The 19,248-nt window shown below is 44.8% G+C and overlaps 1 long non-coding RNA gene across 1 annotated transcript; it reads left to right on the top strand.

Annotated features, from left to right (window-relative positions):
* Positions 1–368: 368 nt before the first annotated feature.
* LOC116454494 lies at positions 369–12,394 on the top strand. The gene is made up of 3 exons (XR_004244123.1): positions 369–641; positions 1,494–1,593; positions 9,244–12,394. It is a non-coding gene; the product is annotated as an uncharacterized LOC116454494 (long non-coding RNA).
* The last annotated feature ends 6,854 nt before the right edge of the window (positions 12,395–19,248 follow it).

Genomic DNA, 19,248 nt, shown 5'->3' with positions numbered 1-19,248 from the left:
TCTGAACAATCAGGAACTTGGAGTCCCCAAGACAGTCGCCATTATCTCATCTTTTGGTCTGTTAACAATGATTAAGCAGGACAAAGGATGTGCTCAGAGCTATGGAGTTTCAATCCGTCCTTAGGGAGTACCTGGAAATAAAAGCAAGCAGAGGGGGAAAGCTCCAGCAAAAAGAAAGGTTCGACCTTTAGAAAACATCCTTGGTTGGTGCTTTCTCACCTTTTCAAATATACATAAGAAAAGTTTGCAATAATAGGCCTGTAGGTGCAGACACTACCTCTGGACTAAGTCCCCAGAGGGCTGCTCCCACAGCATGTGCCACTGGACCAAGCACTCAGGACTTGGGAAAACCAGGTCACAATCAGAAATGCAATTTTAAACTGTTATTTTTGCTTATGATCTATTGCACTGTCTGTCCATCCATCTGTGTGCTACAATCTTTACAAGTTTTTCCCCAGGTTTTGATTACCTCCATACAGCAGCTCCAAGCAAGGGATGACTGATACTTCCACCACTCCCAATCCACCTCACAACAGAGCTGGGGCTCTTCAAGGTGCAATTGCTTTACCAGCTCCTATTTCCAGCAGTTTCTCATCTGCAGCTCGCCTTTCCCAGGGGTAAACGACACCAGGCAGGGCCAGGTGAGTGAGCAGCAGGTGAGTTACCAGGAGCAGGGAAGCTTTCCCATCCAGCCCAAGGATTCATAGTGCTGTGGTTTGGTTTTGTGGACTCAAAACTCTCGCAGTGCACGTACAAGAACCTTGTGTTTCTCACATGCTGCTGTCATCTCACAGACGGCAAACAACTGACCAAACAAACCAAGAATTGATTTGGAATATGCTGTTACCCTTCCTTGTCCACAGAACAGGGGAGGAAACTGAAAGGCAGACACATCTCTTGAGAAGACCATGGCCAGAGGTTGTCTAACCCAGATCAGATGGCAGAGGGATGTGTATAAAGTGAGCTGGTTCATTCATACTTAGGTATCTAATGGGATGTCCATGGAGACACAGAGGAAGGGAGATTTGGAATCACAGGGCACTTTGGAAGGGACTTCAAAGATCATCTCGTTCCACCCCCTGCCATGGGCAGGAACACCTTCCACTATCCCAGGTTGCTCCAACCTGACCTTGGACACTTCCAGGGATCCAGGGGCAGCCACAGCTTCTCTGGGCAGCCTGTGCCAGGGCCTCCCCACCCTCACAGAATGAAAGTTCCCAATATCCACAACTTGTCTATGTCTTCTCCAGGAACTCTTTTTCTGCCTCTTTAGAGAATCTCCGCCAAGTGGCTGCAAGGGAAGCAAAGGCAAGGAGCGGGGTCATTAACAGAAAGTTTAGAAGAGAGGAATAAAAGATTTTTTTAAAATGGGCTACAGTGTGAAGAATGGCCTTTGTGAACAATTCAGTCATTTATAATTATTTCATTGGCATTGTATGAATTATACATTCGCGACTATAATGGAGTAATCTCTCATCTCCTTTCCCCCTCAGCAGGCACTGAATGAATGCCCAGGTGAGCTGCACTTGGACCAGCACCATTCTCTAGGAGAGTCACTGTTCACCTCTCACTGCTCTCCTGAATTTCTGTTCAGTAAGCACGTGTTGATCTTTTACCAATCTTTTCTGGATGTTAAAATTAATGTGTATTTAGAAAATAGGTTTCATCTTCTAATTTTTTTTCTTATTTTTCTTTTCCTATGGAAAAATAGAAGAGTGGAGGGGTACAGAAGCATGGAAAAAAAAGCTGGAGCCAAGCAATATGGTTTTGCAGTTTATCCAAGAGCTAAGGGATAAGAGTGGACACAGCCTCTGTTACAGTAGCTCAGCTGATGAGTGGGAAAATGCTAAACTGACTTAACATTTTTTTGAGTGGTTTTGTACTTGCATAGTTGCCTGTAAAAATATTGGCTCACAGTCATGATGTAAATGGAATATGCCTGTCCAAAACTGGTGTTTCACTTCAGAGAGCTCTGACTTTTCCCCAGAAGGAGAAGGGTCGACTCATACACACTAAGAGGGTTAATAAAAGTATTCATGCTGCAAGAGATTGGAGGAGCTGTGAACTCTGGTTTAAGAGGCAGGTAGTGAGGTGTTTACTTAGCAGACTATCAGAGTACATCAGAAACTAACAGTAGCCATAAACCTCAATGGATTAACTTCCATCCATTTTGATTTCCAGCTGTATTACACCTTGGCTGTGTCACTGCCAAAATAAGAGGTCCTAAATAGAATAGCAATTATCTCAATATCATGGATTCAGTGGGCACTTTTTTCAATTTTCTCTGTTACGTGTCAATTCCTGCACATCTTCCCTGCTCCCAGATTTCTCTCCCTCTTCCATGGAAGGGTATTTCTTCCTCCCAGTTGACCTGTTAGGGAGATGGAGCCCTGGAGCACTCCAGATTTTGGGAACAGAGGTCTCTGATGCAGGGTATGTAAGAAAGAACATCCTGTCTTAAAAAGAAAACTCCGCAATGTACCATTAGGAATTACTAGAATTGTAATTTCTAGGTAGAATTGTATTTTCCCCTGAGAATGTCACTGAGCCTGACTCTCAGTCATGCCAGCCTCTTTCTTGGAGCAAGAAAAAGACGGATAGAGAAGGAAAACAGAGCAGGAGCCTTAATCCAGTTTTGTGATCCTTGAACCCCAGGGCTTTAAAGATGCCTGACATCTGCATTTGAAGAGGTCATTCCACTCAACCTTTGTTTCTTAAGTACATCGCATTTACACAGCGCTCCTGAGCACCTCCACACAGAAGCTGATAAAAGACTGGCAGCAACACAGAGATTATTTTGTTTGAATTTGAGGTTTTCCAATAAATACACCTAGACCCTGTCCTTTCAAAAGTCAAAGGGTTAAAACTTTCCATCAAGGCAAGGTATTCCCCAAGCAATCTGCATCGAGGGCTCTCTGAAGCACAAGAACACTGTTGACCCAGACATCACTAAGTTCTTTGCTTCTGAAAAGTTCTGGCTGCTGATAAACCTTTGTCCTTTTTCTTTGATTAGCTTTACTCTGGCTGTAAATCCTATTTTGTTTTGTGCTGGGGTCTAGCCAAGGAAGTATTTCTATTAACCTGGAGCAGCTGGAGAGTAGCTGGCTCTTACTGTCAGGGGATTGCAGCCTGAGTATCCTGTAACACTAATGTTTTTCACTGTTGAAGCCCCAGTCTAAAAAGAAGGAGATCCATGCTCCCTCTGCGGTTATTTTGCTACCCTGGAAGCTGGCAGAATCGTGTGGGCAGGATGTCATTAGCTTAAAGATGGCAGCCATTAGGATTCCATCTAAAATCTGCTCCCCTCACAGACTCCATGTCTGCCGTCTTTGCTGAGAGCTTTAATTTATCCATTCATAGAGTGGGAACATACTCCTGCTACTTTCATTACCCAATTGGCTTTAATTAAAAAAATCTGTAACGCCTTCTGTCTTGGAGGGCTTTGAGTTTGGTATCCTGATGCCAGGAGCCATTGGAAGAGAAGGGGAAATGAAGAAGTGGAAGAAGAGAAGGGGATGGCAGTCAGCTGTGAGAGCAGCAAGTCCCATGCCGGGAGCAGGGATGGGCTGCACCAGTGTGCAACACCCTCATTGACATTCCTGTGGAGCCATCTGTGAGTCCCTGGATCTTCCCCATCTCTTCAGCCTAAAGGAGGAAAGAGAGCCTACTTTTACTCCCTGGTGCTTTCTGCTCAGTTACAGCATTTATTCTAAGCCTTCCTGCCCCGAGGCTGTGGAGCCTTGCTAAGTTCACTACCCTCATTACCGGAGCATCACAGGAAAAAAAAAAAAAAAAAAAAAAAAAATTTATCTGCCTGTGTCTTTTGCCCAGGGTCTGTGACATCCCTCCATCTCACAGGTATAAAATGAGCACCAAGTAGGCACAGGAAACGTTAAAACCCCTTGTCCCCAAAGGCAAACCCTGTAGTGACTAATCCCTGGGAGAATCTGGGATTTTAAAATTGGTGTATTTTCTCCTTTTTCTTATCTCTACTCCCTCTGAGCCTTTTGCCATGTATTTACTGTCCCTTTTCCCCTTTTCCTGTGCCACCTCCCCACTCTGCATAGCCACTGCCCTCAGCCAGCAGCACTTTATCTGCTTCCAATGTAGCGTGTCCTAGAAAGAATTATAGCATTGCCTTTCTCTCGACAGCCAGTCATCTCTCAGTAACATACAATAAGCTGTATTTGGGCCAAAGGAAATGGGTTTAGCCTGGCGGGTAATTAATTTTTTCAGGGTTCAGTTTCCCACACTGAAATTGGTCTCCGTCTGATCAATTAGAAGAACATTTCGCAAACGAAACTGATTATGAATCATGGGTTTCAGCTCAGCTGTGGAAAACCTGATACATGGCTATTGGAGCAAAAAGGAGAGGGAACCTTCAGCCCATTTATCCCAGCTAGTGCTCAGGAGTGAAAGCAACACACATACACACGCCCCACTCACTCCTTCAAGGAGGAGAAGATGATGGGACTCCACCAGTTCACAGCATAGTTCTGAAAACGGTCCTCAAATCTCCTGAGAGTTGTCTCCCTGGACATGGGTATTTATCCACTGGCTGAACACTGTCCTGGGACCACCCCTCTGAGCACTGGCATAGCTTAACTCTGGTAGATTCTGTTTCTTTTGGCTTCCAGACACCCAAATAAAAAATGGAAAAGCTTTTGGATGAGGAACATCCCAAGGCATCTTTAATTCAGATGTAATGGCTCTGAACAAGGAAAGGAATGATCTCAGACATATGAGGTCTCTGTATCACAGCAAGCCTCTCCTTCCCATTTTCCTCTGCTGATAATAGTCACAGAAATGATGGCAGTTGAAATTTAACTTTTAAGAGAGTGACATTTCCATTTCAGCCCTGAGCAAGCCTGCAGGATCCAGCTCCCAGTGGGAGCAGTTACCCACTGTCCCACGTCAAAAAGGAGAACACTCTCCATCCTCTCTGTCCTTCTGTCTGCCCCATGTGCCCCCCAGCACTGAGCAGAACCATTAGTTCAGTTTTTCCCGTGTCTTTAAACCATGCCCAACACTTTAAAGGAAATAAATAATGTCAAGTGTTCAAATGAAATTTTGCTGAGAACCCTCTTTTTCTCCTGAAAAAGTCATGACACTAAACTTTCCAGTCATCTCAAGCCTTGAATAGTTTTTCATTTGTGTCAGATTAACCAAGTTAAAATTCCCTCTCACGAACTCGGCATTTAGAGGTATTATGCCAGAAGTAGCTTAATAACTTTCACTTCAAAAATAGAGAAAAGAAAAAAAGAGGGGGAAGAAAGGCATTTCTTGGCACCATGCAGAGTAAACAAAGAAATGCAATTTCACAAAGCAGGACCTGCTAAAGGGGACATGCTGCAGACAGAGGGGGGGACTGAGGCTGGACTTTGCAGTGAAACAAGGCTGCATATGAAAAATTCATCATCTAATATCCCAGGCAGCAATCCTGTCTGTTTTTATACACCAAACTGGGTCAAGCCCAGTTAGTGCCTGGGCAGAACACTCTCTAGAAAAACTACATTAGTAAAAACAGGTGCCACAGAAAGTGGTTCTCAGAGGGCAAGTGTGTACACAGTTCCTATAGTTTATAGATAGATAGATAGATAGATAGATGTGATGAAAATGTTACTATTTTATACAGTTTCTTTTTTGTCTGTCTCCCTGACATAGACCTCTCATAGATGGAGAAATGCATTTGCAGAAATAGTCTTAATTTGGAGTTGGAATATGTAATGCATTTGCTATCTCATAGACTGACTTTACTCACGCTGGAGAAGTGGATTTGGAAGAGAGAAAAGGGAGGCTTGTGATGCTTAAAAGCTTCTGCAGGAGGAAACTCTACGCACCTGAGGTCACACCCGGGACAGCTTTGCCACCAGCATGGTTTATTCCTAATGAAGGAAGTCTGGTTGTGCCAAGGAAATTGAGGTGTTGATTGTGGCTTTTAGTATAAAATATAATATTTCTGTACACCCTCAAACTGTGGAGCAAGACCTGGAACATAAAGGAAGACAAACCCAACTATTATCCTGATAGACTCAAGTGCAAAGAAAAGAAGGGCTGTTGCTCCTGTGGTAACCGCTGTTAAGGAATGTTTAAAGATGGAATTTCTGCACTGAACAGTCTCAGCTAAAATAGTATCCTAGCTCCAGGCTTTTCGGGATGTTGCTTTTAAGATGCAATGGAAAACTGATGCCCTGACCTCTTGTGGTCACTAAACACACAGAGCCAGATTTCCCAAGCATATGATTGTTTTCAACACAGTCTCCTTCCGAAATTTTTATTTGCTTTACTGAATACTGTTCTCTCCAGTGCTCCCTTCACAATTTCACCAGGGCAGGGACTTACTCAGCATTCCCAATTCTTTTGTGGAAGGCACAGAGTGATGTGGTTGGAGGTGTCCAGCCCCAACGAATCCCAGAACCCACTGCAATGGGCCACAAACAATGAAATAATATTGGAATGTGATCTGTTGTCCTGCATAGCTGCTTCCAAGCATTCCTTGGGAGCAGCGCTGCCTTTTGGGGCGCGTAAAATGATCCTCGAATGCAATCTGACAATCAAAGTTCAGAAGTAACAAGATAGTTCAGAATAAGAAGATGCAGGCTGACTGTAAGAATGTATTTTTGTCACTGCCTTGAAATGTTTCAGGATGTTTTCAGCAGAGAAACCATTCTTGAAGAGCTGACAAAAGGAGTAGGGTGAAGGATCTTTTGCATGGGTGTCGGCAGTCTAAATTAAGCGAGATTCGCGTTTCCAATATATCTTATGGTTACTGTCTGTGTCTAGTGAGTTTTGCTGTAAAGAAATGATGGGTTTTGAGCCAACCATCTGGCGTGACCACATGGGAAACCAGACTTTGATTCACACCTCTGCAGGCAAGAGTCAGATGCTGGGAACATTGAGGACCTGACTGCAGGGCTTGAAAAACATCATTCTTTTCACTCCATCTTTGCCCAGAGATGATGGGGACCTACAGATACAAAAGCAGCCCAGCAAGATGACCATTGAAATTTCAGAAGAGGCTGAAAGCTTTGAGGGTGAATAGCTTATGTTGCTAGGGGAGAATTAAAAACAGTCAGAGAGAAAATACAATAAATATAATACAAATCAGTTGTTAATGTGTTTGATCTACTGCCTTTTGGGTTGGCTTCTGGGTCTTTTGTGAAGGAGAAATCCCCAGTGTGAGATGCAGTTTTGTTCATTCCATAAAGCTGCAGGAATAACTTCCTTGTATGAAGACACAAGCAGAGGGAAGCAGGATGCTTCCCAGTGGGTGATTAATTAGCAATGTTTTTTCTTGTAAAACCAAAAGCTTGGTATGTACTATGACCATGATAAAGTGGGCACAGCCTGAGCTTCCTTCTTCCTCCTCTCATAAAGCCTCCTCTCTCATGGCCATCATCAGAATCTGTGATTCCTGTCTCGTACGCCCCATGACCTCGGATTCAGAGAGAGGATGGGATAATTCCCAAGGTATTTGAGTAAGATGCTTGTCTGGATGAGACTGCTGAAGGACTCAGCTAATGCTGCTTGGGTTAAGAGGATGTTGATAACTGAAAATCCAGTCCAGCAGTTTATAGGCTTCAAATCGGGCAAATGTGAGACAGAGTGAGTGAGGCTGCCACTCTGGGTCCAGCCAGTGAATACGCTTCCTGCTGTGTGCCCAAACCCAAAGCCAATGGCATTCCCCTTCTGGAAGGCTGGCTCAGGGAGAGAGTGATAGTGCTGGAGCTCTGTGGTCGTAAAGGTCCATGCTGCTACTGGGAGGCCACCTCAGGATGAGGTGCAAACGCTGTAAAATGAGGGAGGAAGAGACCATTTCCTACCATAATGCATTATGCACAAACAGTAAACAGATGCCCTCAGAATGTTTTTGTCTGAGATGGGGAATAAAGCAAAAATAGTCAGCAAGACAGAAGCAGAAGCCTGTCTCTCCTTTAACAATCTGCACTCAACCATGTTCAAAATAGCCACTTGGCAACAATTATCTCAGAGGGAAACTGGTGTGGAGTGCAGAAAATAAGGGCAGAGCTGTAACAAAGGCAGCAGAGTTGAGACAGGATGTTGTTTTTGTTCAGTTCTCCTCCTGAAGCCAGTCCAGGTTGGTTTTGCCTCAAGCTGGACATACTTTGGGAGCTGCTTTAAGACCCGAATGTTTTTTAATTGGCAGAGTGGCGAGGCAGGGGCTTGGTGGCGGCACACAGAGGCTGTCAGAGCAGGGCTTTAACCAGCATTTCCTTCCCTGCTACAGTCTGGACTCGGGCTGTGTTCCTAGGGAATTCCTCTCCAGGAGGCAAAGTCTGCTCTGTGGCCTAATGGGTTACTGAGGAAAATTCCAAACCTTTTTTATCCTTCTTTGAACAAGGAAAGGAAAACAATTGAAAGGAAAACAAAATGCCCAGAGGGACAAGGAGTTTTCCTACAAATTCTGTTTCCACGAGATATTTCAAGATATCCTTGGCATACTTGACTTCTAATATCAAAGGACTATTTAGGTTAGAAGGTGGAACAAGGTGTATGGACTGTTTGGTACTGATTAGAAATTCTGAAGAAGCAACTGAGGTAGAAACTAACTCATGGTATGATTTTATTTACTGCTGATTCTGTGGTGAAGGTGACAGAGAGTAGAGAGAGGAAACACAAAAGAAGCCCTTTTGTTTGCCACAACATTGCTGTGGCATCCTCATCATCTTGTGACATGATGCAGGAACAAACAAGATGAGGCTGGGATTATAGTTCATTAATGCCCCTCACATTCCTGGTGAATCCCCACCAGCTTCGTAGGCACTCACACAGTCAGGACTGATGCCTGAGCAGGTCATTGGGGTGACATTTCAAGCAAGAATAGAATAATTTTGAGAATGGTTTATCTCCTTTCCAGCCTGCGGTCAGGTAACATCCCTGTGGCAACCATTTCAGTTGTCTATGTGGAAAAGCAATGTGCAGAAAGTAATTTAATGTAATGGATTGTTTAGCTTTCTTTTAATTAAATGTAGCAGCTGGAAACGAGGAGAAGACAGCTCTGTATCACCAAGCAGGTCTCTAATTGCAGACATCCTCCACAGACCCTACTTAGTGAGCTGCACTTTCAGCCCAAGTCGAAAACCCAATACTATTGAATACGCCAAAACCTTATGATTTTTTCTACCTTTCATGAAATATTTCAATGGTTTGATTTGTTTCCTTTTGCTGTTTCTCTCTCTCCCCAAAACTCAAGCTGCTGATGATAAATATGTGTCAAAGCAGCTCAACCAGCTCCAGAAAACATCTCCCAGAGGAGCCCAGCAGCCACACAAGGGAGCATAGTGCTGAAGTTCCTTGGGAAGCTGTCCTTTTCAAATGACTGACTGAAGAGCTCCAACTGTTTATTCCCACCAAATGATTCTGGCTTTTTGAAGATGACTGAACACATTGCTGGGCCTTTCAGCTGAGCTCCTTTCAAGTGAGAACAAAAGGCTGCTTGTCAAGTGTATCAATACAATTGTGACTCCCGTGGTCATTGCCGGTGTGATGTTGTCAGGCACATTCCTGGGAGCAATAGTGACTTCAAAGCAAGACCATTTAAATGGCATTGTTTGCTCCATAATTTTGAAATGGATGGCTTTGGGAAGTACATCAGCTGGAAGAACAGTGCAAAAAGGTCAACATTCCCCTGGTTTACAAGGGCAGGGTAACCAGGGTGTTAAAAGTGCTTATTTTCCCTATGGCATTTCCAGGGAGAAGCCCAGAGTGACAGCTCAGATGGAAATACCCACATGGCAGATGACTAAAGGCAGGTGACATAAATCCACCCCGTGCCTTGCTCTACTCATTTCCTTTTTATCAGTCACACTCCCTTCTTCCCTCCTCATTTCAGAAGGGTTTTGTGTGTAAACAGAGATGGGATAACTTTTGTGAGGTTTCCCTCAAAAAGCTTGGTACAAGGAGGTCAGTGTAGGAAAGATGTGTTCTCCTGGCTTGCCCCTCACCCTGCCTGATTGCCCAGTGCCTGAGGCCATGGGCAAGAAGCCCAGTAGGTCACATTAGAGCCCACCTGAGTCTAGGTCAGTCTCTGCTCCTGGAGAACAGCTTGCACTCCTCCTCCTGCTTGGATCCCCACGATTCTCCTGCTGGCCGTGCACAGGGTTAAAGACAGGTTTGGAAGCAACATCTGTACTCGATGGGAAGCTGGGCCAAGACTGAGAGTTTGCCAAGCAGCCCTTTGTCTGTGGTGCGTAAATCTACACCTCTTGCAAAGGGAGAAGAGCAAGGAAGGAAAGGCAGTGCCAACTTGCAGATTTGTAAAAGAGGCTTTTAAGCTCTCTAGGGGGGAAATGTGCAACTGCTAAATATACTTCAGGAGAAATACAGCCAGATCATTTCTTTCCTCAGCCTCAATACAACTCTTTATGTTTTTCCTCTTGAGAGGGGACAGCAATGCAGCATCGGCAGGGAAAAGGCTGGAAGGAACAGTGGGTTTGGTCTATTTGCTGTTAACTCCACCATGTGCCTCATCAAGGGTTTTTCCAGTTCTCCTGTCTCGATCCGTAGGGAAAAAGAATTGAGAGAGAAAGATGTGGAAAAGGAAAAATGAAGGGTTTCTGTGCATGCAGGGGAAGATATTTTGACAAAATGGGTGATGGTGACTAAGAAAAGGGGAGAAGAGGCAAGTGTTAAATGAGTTTGTGTTCCTGGCTGCTGAGTAGCCCCAGGAGGTTCCCAGCAAGGCTGCCGCTTTTTTATTGGAGTTTTGTGCCGGAGTTATAAACCCTTTAAATGAGCCTAGATCATTAGGGAAGCTTGGCTGATCACTGATGAAAAAATATAACAATTAAAACAAAGGGCTGGAAAAGGGAAGCAGAGGGAGAAGGAGCTGGGGGTGAGCAGTTTTAATACTTAATAACAAATACTAATAATGGTGCTGAGTTGGGGACTAATTAAAAGTTTCTAAAAAGAGAGAGGAAGAGAGTGGGATTAATCTGGAGTGTTTTGTCTGGCAGCTTCTGTGAGTGCCCGAAAAGCTACCCTGGCAAGGAGGACAGGACAGAACACTGGGAGCCAAGCAAAGCTCTGGAGAGAGATGAATCTGAGCCATGGTGGAGCCCAGCTCCACCTGCTCTTCTGAGCTCTGTGTTTTGGGGTCTGCCCCATATTTCAGGATGGTCATTCTCCCACATGGAGCAAAGGGACTGGGGAAGAGGAGCAAAGGAGGGAGTTTGAAGGGTGGAGAGAGCAAAATTCTTCTGTGAAAAAGGGATTGCTTTGGGCAAAGAGACCTGGGTGGCAGCAGCATAGATCTGAGAATTGTGCATGTAGTGACACCCATAGCCATGGTAGGAGCCAAGGAAACAGGACCCAGGAAGGACCACAGGTGGCAACAACTCAGGGAGCCACTGCCATATCGTTTTCCAGGGGCTGGAAGAGCATTCAGAGGAAGAATTGCTGAACACTTTGCCTCTTGCTCTGCTGCTCTCAGCTGCTGTCAGGACACGATGGCAGATGAGACGGGTTTCCTTGGCTGCTCCTCTACCATTCCTTCTATCTGTGCTCTGTCTGAGTGCACCTTTCCCCCCACAGAGATAAATGCTCTCAAAAGCAGCAGTCTCACAGGTCTGCCTCCAGCTGTGCCTCCAGCTGTGCCTCCAGCTGTGTCCTGAGGTCTGGGGGTGGTAAAGGCTGAAATAACCAAAGCACCAACTATTGTCTTTCCCTCACCAGTTCAGCAGCTGCCTGAGGGACAGTTCAGCCTGGAGAAACATCTTTTGTGGGTAATTTCAGCTAAACTCTTGTAGGCACCACCACTGCCATCTCCAATGCTTCATCCTTGTGGATAAAGGACCCGGCTGTGGGGAATGCCAGCTTCAGACACCAAGTTCCTGCCAGCATGAGCTCCTTTTACTTTCTCATATGTGCAGGAGACTCTAAGTTTTAATTATTATTGCTTTTTGCTGCTCTTTGTCTTAATTAAGTCTGACTTGCTGACTATTTCAAGGGAGATGATGTCTGGGTAACGCCTTCCTGCCTTGAATTTTGGATTTTGGAAAGAGAGATATGGATCTGCTGGGCAGCAGAAACGCAATGTCATAGGGACTGGAGGTGCAGTGGGACTAGGCAAAAGCTCAACTAAAATGGGACAATCCACCTGGAATGAGCACAGAGCAAGAAAGCCATGGGGGTGTGTGCCTGGCAGGTAGAAGAGATTTCCCAGAAAATTCCTCTGTATTAGTCTATCTGGCATCTGACTTAGAATCATAGAATCATTAAGGTTGGAAAAGACCTGTAAGATCATTGAGTCCAACTGTTAACATCACCATATCCCAAAGCACCACATCCACATGCCTTTTAAACTCTTCCAGGGATGGTGATCCCATCACCTCCCTGGACAGCCAATTCCTGACAATCCCTTCAGTGAAGAAATGCTTCCTGATGCCCACCCTGAGCCTCCCCTGGCCCAGCCTGAGGCTGTTCCCTCTCCTCCTGTCCCTGTTCCCTGGGAGCAGAGCCCGACCCCCCCGGCTGCCCCCTCCTGTCAGGGACTTGTGCAGAGCCACAAGGTCCCCCCTGAGCCTCCTTTGCTCCAGGCTGAGCCCCTTTCCAGCTCCCTCAGCCTCTCCTGGGGCTCCAGCCCCTTCCCAGCTCTGTTGCCCATCTCTGGATATGCTTTTCCCCCCTTTTTTCTGTAAAGCAGCACCAGGTAAATTCAGACCCACAATACAAACACCAGCAGCACTCTCTGATTCCTCAGCCACCCAAAGCCCCCAGCAGCCACAGACAGCTTCCCCATGGCCCTGCTGGGCATCATTTTATCCGCACGCAAGAAGAGCTGAGGTGTTTGTGGTGGGCTGTGTGTGATTTGGTTTGAGAACTCTATCCTGGCTCCTGCCACAGCCCTGGAGCATCCAGCAGGAGCTTTGCTATTCTGCACCAGGGCTCTCCCTGTCTGTCTGTAAATACTTCCATTCCAGCAGCCTCTTTCCAGCGTGACAGATTTGCTATGAGGAACCTGGCAGCAAAGGTTCTTCCTCCTCTCTCTCTCCCTCTCTGACAAATGTATAAAATGTATTAGCTTTTCATGTTCTCATTTATGATATAATAAACTCCTCTGTGCCCTGGCCTTGTTCGGGGATTGGAAGTGAAGTGTTCCACTTGCCTGCATTGGTGAAATTCTACCAGACCATTGTGGGTATTAGAGGGATGGGGCAAGGGCTGGGATTGCAAGGAGGAAAGGGAAAAATGGGATGTAGAGGATGTGAGGCCACAGGGGCAGAAAGGGGAAAGGGGAAGTAGAGATAATGTCTGTAATTTTTTTTCTCATTTCACTGGCCATGATGTGTTTCCCTGTGGGATTTACATGGCTCTGCTCCTGGTGCTTGAGGTGCTTCTCTAAGTGACAGAGCCATGTCCATCTTTGGACCTTTGAGGGAAAAACAACATAAATGCATAAATAATATACTGCAAGAAGGGAATGAGTCTGGTTGGCCTCACTGAGGATGAAAGGATGGGAATGCAGGAGTAGGATGTGGGAAGCAAGAATTAAGATGCAGTGAAGGATTGACTTGACAAGACCACTTTGAAAAAGAAAGGGAAAGAGGCCCAGTGTCCATCCAGTGTAGGTGTCTGGGCACACACTTGCAGCACCTTGGATAGCTGCACCGCAGAAACCAGAGCTCCAAGTCAGATCTGCTCGTTCTGTCACCACAAATCTGCTTTACTTCCCAAGCTTTTCCTCTCCTTTGTTTGCAAGTCAGTCTGGAGGGACCTTCTGACAAGGTACCTTTATCCATCAGACTGCCAAGAACTTACAAACCTCTCATTTGTCCACTTAATGAAATGGGCACTGCTGGCTTGGCTGTTTTGGTTTTCTTTGCTCTGAATAAATGATTACCCCCCATGTGTAACTTTTTTCTCAAGTAAACAGGTTTGGTCCTGATATTTTATTATTACTACTAGGGAGAGAAGGTATATCCATTCATAGATGATGGATATACACCCATGATGTGCAGCTAGCTTTATACCACAGAAGGCTGCTGTGATGGACATCCAGAGAGAATGAGAAATCACATAAAAATGGAGGGAAAAGGAAGTCTTCACAGGAAAAACCCCAAAATCTGCAAACCAAAATGGGAGAAAAAAATGAATGAAGTGGGCAGACAATACAAATGAAGAACGATGGTCTACAAGGGCCCAAAGGGCCCATCCTCATCTTGATCAATTCCAGATCTCTTCAAATCAAGGGATTGAAATAATCCAAATTCCCAGATCAACCATTTTAAGTCTTGAAGCTAAGACTATGATCTTTCTGAGTGCTTGTAAGATTTTATTGATCTTTGCTTATGTCAGCTCATTGATGCGTTTGTGGACCTTCGGCACCGAGCAATGGGTTCAAAGCTGAGCACATCTTTCCACCTGCTGGCTTTTCCACTCAAGGCAAAGCACGAGCTGTCCAAGTGCCTGGAATTACAGGAGCAGTCTGTGTCAGCATCTCTGTTAGCAACGACATCCTTGAGCTTCTGGAAAACCCCACCTGTGGCAGGAGTCTGCCCCATGCCAAACCCACTGGTGTTACTGTGGTGCAGAAACAGAGTGAAAAGTTCAGGATAGTCAAAGTTGCACCCCTCATCTGCAAGGATAACCTCATCCCTGCTCATTCGCCTTCCCCAGAGGACACAGAATTTCCTAACACTGCACAGGAACTTAAAAAAATGCCCTGCTCTTTTTTGGATTTTTGGTTATACAAACAGAAAGGTGGCAGAGTTATCACCACCAGACCTTCTGCAGGGAGGAGCCAATCCATCAGTCCCCAGGGACAGGTTTGCTGTGGGATTAACTCAGGTGAAGGACACACAACGGTGTCTGAAATGTTATGGGATGGATTTGCTAAAGGATTTGCTCAGGCAAGTGATACAGGTTCAGATGTTTAGGGTCCTATTGATGGATTTGCTGTAGGATCTGCCAGAAAATAAATCTATACCATTTATACCAAAGACCTCAGGTACGACAGTCTTGTAGGTTTTTCTTGAGAGGTACAAAAGTGTAAAACTATATAGACTATATAAAAACTGTGTAAAACTATAAACAAATACTTGATAACAATTAATGCTGTAGGATTTTTCCAGAAGAGAAACAGTCTCACAGGCCAACCCCTGTAAGTGTGTTCTGCATTACCCCAGCATAGGTTGACAAACCAAGATGACTTGTTGCTTATGGAATTTCTTGTGATCATCAAACAAGATGAAAGTCTGGCTTGAGTAATTAAAATGCTAATTGGAAATTCACCATTCATCAGAGGAAATAGCAATGAGTTCCTTTTTTTTTTTTTCCTTTTTTTTTCCTCCAGCATTTTCTCTCTAGTGGTGGCAGATGTTGGGGTTGTGAATTCATTGTCTGTCAGAGACACAGCAAAATCCTCTTTCCAAACTAGTTTTCTGTATTTTTGTTGATTGTCTGCTTAAATTAACCTTCTCTAATGAGATGAAAATACGCAGGGTATGCCTGTAATTTACGGGCTGTGAAATTAGTGAGTACAGATATAATACATCCTGGTGGGTGACAGGGACTCGAGAGCTCTGAGAGTGCCCACACAGAGGAGAGGATGGCAATGTATCTTTAATGCATGGTTCCCAGCGGTGTGGAGGATAATCCAGGCTGGCTGCTGGCACACAAACACTCAGGACCATTAGGCACAATGGCTGGTGCCTGCCCTCTCCTCTCAGAAAGACTTTACACCAGGAAAAAGTCAGTATAATGTGAATGTAAAGTGCTGCCACATCTCTCAATTTGCATTTCAATTGCAAACCCTTCCCTGTGAGGGTGCTGAGGCCCTGGCACAGGTTGCCCAGAGAAGCTGTGGCTGCCTCATCCCTGGAAGTGTCCAAGGCCAGGTTGGATGGGGCTTGGAGCAGCCCAGGCTAGTGGAAGGGGGCTGAAATCCCCAAGAAAAGGTGGATGCCTTCCACTGAAGGGCTTAAACTTCAGGATTGGACACATCTTCCTCACTGCCCACCATGCCCCACACTGCCAAAGCTCCCACTCGGAATATTTGTATCAGAAAGTCAGACTTCAATATTTTCACTTGATAAGAAGGTGGTGTTTGAGTTATTTCTCACTCAGGCATAGATCAATGTGCAAACAAACAAGCAAAGCCTCCTCTCAAGAATCACATCAAGACATCCACTGGCACAAACCGACGCAAGCCAGGGGGGAGCACAAAGTGTCCACATCTGTGTTTGTTCTGCAGACTGGGGAAGGGAGATCAGAGAATTGCAGGGCTGCCAGCTTCCAATATTTTAGGGCTAATTTATGGTAATAGATGTTTGAAACACTCTCAGCCCTCAAGACATTAGTACACACCTCGGCTTTCACAAAAAAGAAATAAAAAAATCATTCTTTGTTTTCATGCTGAGCAGATAATCTGGATATTGTCTGACAGATTCAATTTGAAGTCCCATAACAAAAAGACAAATAAAAAACCTCCTTCCCTGCTACCCCTGACGATTTTTTCCCTGTGTTTGGGATGCTGTGATAATGGATTTGTGCCTGTAGGACCCACTGGGGGTTGAGAGACCCCGGGTTTGTGTATATGCCAAAGACGTTGCACAGAATGGTGAGAGTCTTGAAGAAAATGAGGAGTGCTGAAGTTCTTTCTAACAATATCCGTTGCTTTAATAGAAGATATTATCACTGTGTGTGAATCTTGTCACACATTAGGCCTCAAATCAGATGTATTTACAGCCCTGTATTTTAAAAAGGTAGAAGAGCAACACTATGAATTTGAGTTTGGGGTGGTTTTTTTACATTTTTAACATAGCTATTACAAGGGAAAAAAATCCTTTTATTTGGGTTCAAGTTCAGATGGGTTCTGGATCAAATGGCTGAAGTTATACCCTGAAATTTGTGTAGGTTCACATCATTCATATCTGTGTCTGTATTTATTAGGTGAAATGAAACAAAACACATAAAAAAGGTGAACAAACAAATGCACAAGCAAAACCGAAGCCCAGATCCCTGAGCCCGCTGCTGAATCTGGAATGAGTGCAGATCTAGGCAGAAAATTCTAATCCACCCTCTCATTCCCCCTAATTGTCATTTTTGTTGGATGTGTTTCTAACATAGGCCAATTATTTGTGTTTTTATAAACACGGTCCTTGCCCAGAGGTGAACAAGAAAGAAGAAAGACAAGGACAGGATGGCTCTGCTTTACAATTTTCCTGGCAGCAAAGGCAGATTAAGAGTATCCCACCATTCTCCAGCCTGTTGTTCCCTTTTTCCACACTGCTCCTCCTGCAGATGTGTCACTGCAGTTCTGTGAAGGGGCTCAAGTGAATCAGGTTACAAAGATTTCTTTTCAGTGTGGTCCAGCGTCAGCCCAGCCTCAGGGCAGTTCCCTCCGTAGGTCTGGAGTAGGAAATGGAGCTGCAATGCAGGGAAGAACAGCCAGGGTGGGAAACTGATAAAGTGGTTTTGCCCCTGAGGAATGATGCTGTGGTGGGGTGGGAGAATGTGGTCCAGGAGGAATATGGGTTCACTTCTTTAAAAATGTGAATCAAATAAGGGAAATCTACAAATTTCAACTATGATTTAATATTTTTTTCCCTTTTTTTTCTGATTTTTAACTAATACAGGCATTAATTAAGTTGCTTATCCTTTTTTTTCTGAGGGGGAGGAAAGGAGACATCTTTCCTTCAAAACCTTCACCTGCGGCAGAAATCTTGATGGAGAAGGCAGAGGACTGATACCACTGCTAAATAATCATATTGCTCAGGTGGTGTAAACTGGTTTAGTTCTGACAATGTCACAGTAATTGGCATGAGATGTGAATCAGGTTGCATTCAACCCGAGAATGGTATCAGGGAAAATGTTCTAGTAGGAGGTGAACATCAAAGAGGGAAAAGGAAATCAGAGGAAGCTGCAAAATAGAGTTACTTTACCCTTAATATCAGTGTTCATGTCCTACAAAATTACTACAAGAAACAGCATGACATGGAGCTGCATGAAACAGGTCTGCGTGTCCCAGGGAAAATATCCAGACAGAAACGTGAAAGTCTTGAGTTTTTGCAAAGCTACATTCTGGTTAGGGCAGTAGAAACATTTTTGTGGAGTTTTCTTTTGTCCTTTTTGGCCATTTTGGCATTTTAGCTTAGTTTTAATTATTGGGAATGCTATAAGAAAACTTGTTTCAATCTGGGGAAAAAATAAGAGAAAAATTTAAAATTATGTCAATTATCTTTAAAAAAACAGAAAGGGATTTATTAAAACTGATTCTTTCCTGCAAACAGCTCTGATTTCCAAGAAAAGGACTTTTCCAAGGAACAATAGGTTTATTGCAAGTACCCAGGCAGCTCTTGTGCTGTCACTGGTGTGGGTGCAGGTCTGTTTTCAAGGCAGTGCCCCTGTTCTGAAGAGCTCTGCTCTCTGTGGAGACAAGAACCCTCCCTGGGCCAGCCCAGCCCCAGCCTTGAGAGTCAGTGCATGCTTTGTGTGGCTCCCCTTTCACAGGGCTCTGCCTCTATTCTACCTCCTTCTTTCATTCTCCTGGTGCACTGTAAAGGTCACTCTTCCTGAAAGGAGATATTTGTTCTTTGTGTCCAGGGTTGACAAAAAAAGCGTAACCCTTGCATATTACAGAGGGTTTAGGAGGCATTAATGGACTTTCACTGTAAAGTTCCTTGGGCATGGATTCCTCTTTGGTTTCGCTGTCAAAACGTGGCCAGGAATGCTCACACGTCCCTGCAGGAGGAGGTGGGATTGGGGTTTTTTTCTGGCAATGATCCTGTTGCTCTTACGTGCTTGGGGTTGGGGATTCTGCTGTACAGCAACAGCATCTGTCCATGTTGTGCTTGCACTGAAGGGTTTGCCGAAGGTGCTTTCCTTGGTCCCACACTGAATTCCCTCTTGAGCCCCCAGAGTTCAGGTTGTATTACATGGCTACTGTAAATTGGATAACAGCTGATCAATAGACACTTGTCCTGAAGATGAATGACCCTGGATCAGGTACAGTGCCTCCGAGGAGAGGAACCTGATAAGCTGAATTTGAGGTGTGAAATGAAGTAAGATAAATAAGGATGGGCAGTTTGCGTTGGCACTTTATTGTGTTGCCAATAACTACTGAGTCCTGCTTTGCAGACAGACTGTGGGGAAGTTCATAGTGACCAGAGGGGGGACAAAAGGGCCTGGAAGATGCGGTTATTGGGATGGAGGAACTGGAAAGTCACATGTCTCGAGCTTGGGACTTGAATCAAGCTTAGATTGGTGAATACACACTGTACCCAACTT

This window comes from Corvus moneduloides, chromosome 21, assembly GCF_009650955.1.
Source record: "Corvus moneduloides isolate bCorMon1 chromosome 21, bCorMon1.pri, whole genome shotgun sequence".
Classification (NCBI taxonomy): domain Eukaryota; kingdom Metazoa; phylum Chordata; class Aves; order Passeriformes; family Corvidae; genus Corvus; species Corvus moneduloides.
The sequence above is the reverse complement of the archived record's forward strand: the minus strand, read 5'-3'. Positions and strand labels throughout refer to the sequence as shown.